Genomic DNA, 4707 nt, shown 5'->3' on the forward strand with positions numbered 1-4707 from the left:
GCATACTTTTTTTTAAGCAGCTATTTCTAAACTTCTCATTTGGGTTTCAGTCGTTAACTTTCTTCATTGGGTGTATTCTTCCTTTTGCATTTAGGAAGGAAACAAAAATAAAATGGTCATTGAACGTTGTCTCAGTTCTCAGGGATTTAAAATTCTACAGTTGAGCTGCCTCCTGTTCCAGCCCTGCCCGCCCGGAGCTGCCGGAGGCTCGTGGGTCTCTGATGCATCCCACCGCCAGGGCATGGGCGCCGGGGCCTGCTCTGAGTTTTCTTGGCTCTCGGATTTTCTGTGACCCTCCTCCTCCTATCAAAAATGGTCGGAAAGACAGAGGAAAAAAAAATGGTCAGAAGAGTTATATTTCTGGCCCCATACCTCTTAACACTTTGGTGAGGTACAGTTGTTTCTACAACTTCTGTATCACTGGAGAAAATAATCTTTTTTGTGTAAGTAAAGACCAAATGAAAGGAATCTGGGATAAAACTGCTCCTACATGTGAATATTTCAATAAAAGATCTATTTGCTCTGAGCCCATAGTACCAGGGGGACACAAAGATAAAATATCTAGACCACCATACAGACATGGTGATTCTGTGCATTTACCTGTAATGCCAGCTTCACCAGGAAAGGAAACAAGACTGCTTGGTGCCAAGCAAATAAAACGTGGGGGCTGACACCACCACCAGCCTGTGAGAGTGATTTCCCCCTGGAGTGTACACCACTTTCCGTGATCCCCAGCAGACGTCCCACAGGAAAGAACGTTGGCTTCTTTGTCCTGGACTGTCTGTGACTTGCAGCTGTGAGCCTGGCTACTTGCTTGTTGGAGAAAAGACCATTCTTTGTTAGTCTTCAGGAGACTGGAGTGCTGTCATTCCACAATGTGAAGAGGCGCAGCGTGAAGCTCCAGGGCCATTGCTCAATGGGAAGATACAGGGGCTCCAAGTCATCCGGTTGGTGTAACTGTGACCCTTTCCTGTAATGAAGGGTATCGATTACAAGGCCAACCTTCTAGTCAGTGTGTAACTGCTGGACAGAGAGCTTTATGGACCAAGATGCCAGTATGTGAAGAAATCCTTTGTCCACCACCTCCTCCTATTCTCAATGAAAGACATACAGGCAACCTTTCAGTGAACGTTCCACATGGAAGCACAGTCACTTACACTTGTGACCCGGGCCCAGAGAAAGGAGTGGACTTCATCCGGATTGGGGAGAACACTATCCGTTGTACCACTGATAGTCAGCAGACTGGGACCTGGAGTGGCCTGCCCCACACTGAGAACTTAATATTCCTGGAATTCACTGTCCACCTCCCCAGATCCTAAGAGACCAGATATTGTCTGGGCAGAAAGATCTATATTCATATAATGACACTGTGATATTTGATTGCCTGTTTGACTTCACCTTGAAAGCAAGAGAATAAGGTATAGTGCCCAAAGCACCTGGGAGCCATCTGCACCAGTCTGTGAAAAAGAGGGCCAAGCCCCTCCTAAAGTCCTCAGTGGGCAAAAGGAAGATAGACATGGGATCCGCTTGGAGCCTGGAACATCCATAAAGTACAGCTGTGACCCTGGCTATGTGCTGGTTGGCGAAGAATCCATACATTGTACCTCTGACGGGGTGTGGACACCCACTGTTCCCAAATGCAAAGTGGCAGAGTGTGAGCCTCTAGGAAAGCATCGCTGTAAAAAACCCCAGGATCAACTGATTAGACCAGATGTTAACTCTTCTTGCGATGAAGGGTACTGGTTAGGTGAGAGTGTTTATCAGCCGTGTCAAGGCACCTTCCTTGGTTTATGGAGATTCGCCTTTGTAAAGAAATCACTTTCCCACCACTCCCTGTTATCTACAATGGGACACACACAGGGAGTTCCTCAGAAGACTTTCTATATGGAACCACAGTCACTTGTTCATGTAACCCTGAGCCAGAGAAAGGAGTAGAATTCAACCTCATTGGGGAGAGCGCCATCCGTTGTACAAGCAATGGTGAGGAGAGGGGCATCTGGCGTGGCCCTGCTCCTCTCTGTAAACTTTCCCTCCCTACTGATCAGTGCTCACTCCCCACGCTGCAAATGGATACCGGATATCGGGCAAGGAAGCCCCATATTTCTACACTGACAGTGTGACATTCAAGTGTGATGATGGATTTACTTTGAAGGGCAGCAGTGAGATTCGTTGCAAAGCCAATAACACCTGGGATCGTGAAATACCCATTTTTGAAAAAGAAGCACCGTGTCAGCCTGGGAGAGAAGTTGTTCCAAGAGCTTCCAGTTGATTCGCATGTGATTCTAGCTAATACATCCTGTCAAGATAGGCACCAGCTGATTGGGCATACTTACCGGAAGTGTGAAGATGCTGAGAATGGGGTTTGGTTCCAAAGGATTCCACTCTGTGAAGCTATTCACTGTCCACCTCCACCAGTGATTAACAACGGGAGGCACACAGGTGTGATGGCAGAACACTTTCCATATGGAATTGAAATCTCTTATGAATGTGACCAAGGATTCTCTCTTCTGGGAGAGAGAATCATTCGCTGCATAAGTGATTCTGAAGGGCATGGATCTTGGAGTAGACCTTCCCCCAGTGCTTAAAACCTCCTCCTATGGCCCATTGCCCTAACCCAAAAGTCAAACATGGATACAAGCTTAATAAAACTCATTCGTCATACCCCCACAATGAAATTGTAATAGTTGCCTACAACCCTGGTTTCATCATGAATGGCAGTGACTTGATTAGGTGCCATCCCGATAACAAATGGGTGCCAGGTATACCAATTTATATCAAAAAGGCCTTCGTAGGATGTCAACCTCCATTTAAGATCTCCAGTGGGAATCATACAGGTGGCAAGATAGCTCGATTTTCTCCTGAAATGTCAATCATGTTCAGCTGTGATGAAGGCTACCTGCTAGTGAGAGATGCACTCCTTATTTGCACACTTGAGGGCACCTAGCGCCAACCTGCCTCTTCCTGTAAAGAGGTAAACTGTAGCTCCCTAGAGTATATGAATGGAATCCAGAAGGGGCTGGAGTCTGGGAAAAAGTATCAGCATGGAGCAGCGGTTACTTTGGAGTGTGAAGACGGACATACCCTGGAAGGCAGTCGCCAGAGCCAGTGCCTGGAGGATCACGGATGGAACCCTCGCCTGGCTGTTTGCAAATCACAAAGCTCACTCACTCCTCTTGTTGGTGGTCTTTCTGCAGGTTGTCTATTTCTTCTCTTCTTGATTGCTGCCACCTTATACATGATATCAAAACACAGCGAATGCAATTATTATACAAATAAAAGCCCTACAGAAGGAGATCTTCATTTAGAAACACGAGAAGTATATTCTATTGATCCATACAACCCAGCAAGCTAACCAGAAAATAAACGGTGTGCCTTCTTGCTTGGAATCCAGCAATATCAGCAAGCCTATTTGTATGGGTCAACATCACTGAAATGATTTCTTAAGCTGTAACGTCCTCTTTGCAGTTATTCTCAAGCAGAACAAAGAAAGTTTGCTTGATGATAAAGGTGGGAGCCCAGTTTCACTGCCGCATGCTCTTCAGGGCTTTCTGAAGCCTTCCCTGCGGTGTGCCTGGAGCCAGGCTATGGCTGTGAGCAATTACAGAGCTCTGATGCGTCACCTTTTCGAGGCAGACACTGAAATGAACTATTTTTATATGTAGACTCTTTCTTGTTTGTAATCAGCATACTTACAGTTACCATATTCTTTTGGTTACAGTGTGGTTTTAATTATTTAAGCAAAGTATGAAGCATTTCCTGTGGTTATGAATGGCATAACTTTTTTGGGAAGTCCAATTTTACTTAATAGATTCCTTCTCAGATATGATGAAATATTTCACTTCTTTTTTCACTTGGCTTGAGTTTTTCTCACAATATATTGCCTTGGGTTATTGGTTTTTTGGCAAAGTTTATTGATGTTATTTGTTGTCTTTCCTCAGTCACTCAGTAATTCTAATTTGCACAATTTTTTAAAGTTATGTGAGTCAAGTTTTAATTGTAACGTTTTGGTGTACAATGTACACTTTAGGTGTTTCATTGACAGTTTTGTCAGAAGCTCTAGTTGCTTATAAAATATCATTTAATAATATGTACATTAAAAAATAAAAATAATAAAATTCTACTGTTTGAATCTAAAATGTTCTTTTGTAACCAAAATCCTTTATGAATAAATAAGCTGAATTGTCTTCCTGTAAAACCTCAGGAAGCCTTTCTGCTTTTCAATCCTTCACAGAGCAATGTAAACATCTTTCAAGTGAAACCCTCAATGAAAGCTTCTTAGCGATTTTCATGAACCCCATGTGGTTTCACAGGCAGTTAACTGGCTATGGTTCTTTTAAAACCAATCACCTTTACAGAGAGCTCACTTCAAAGGATGCTTCATATAAAGTGAATTTAAAAGGAACCTATAGAAGAAGTTTCTTTGCATACACATTAAAAATATAAGACAACACGAAGTGTTCTTATTTGAAGAAATGGGCTCACCTCTTGTATTCCCCCTCAGGAAATTAATTACAATGGATTAACCATTTTTTTCTTTCTCAACCTCAAGCCTTTCTGAATATATTTACTTGAAATCAGGATATGAAATGTTTTTTGGATTGAATTTTAAAATCTAAGTCAGAATATTTTCCTTGGTATACAGAAGAACTGAAATGAGCTGTTTTCAAAAGTTCATAATAAAGTGAATAGTGACTGTAATGATTATTT

At 42.9% G+C, this 4707-nt stretch overlaps 1 pseudogene across 1 annotated transcript; it reads left to right on the forward strand.

The window, feature by feature from the left end:
• The first annotated feature begins 458 nt into the window (after positions 1-458).
• Positions 459-3352, forward strand: LOC307114893 (complement receptor type 2-like; annotated as a pseudogene). The gene has a single exon. The product of its transcript is annotated as a complement receptor type 2-like (transcript).
• The last annotated feature ends 1355 nt before the right edge of the window (positions 3353-4707 follow it).

The sequence above is a fragment of the Cnephaeus nilssonii genome, assembly GCF_951640355.1.
Source record: "Cnephaeus nilssonii genome assembly, chromosome: 2".
NCBI classification, from domain to species: Eukaryota; Metazoa; Chordata; class Mammalia; order Chiroptera; family Vespertilionidae; genus Cnephaeus; species Cnephaeus nilssonii.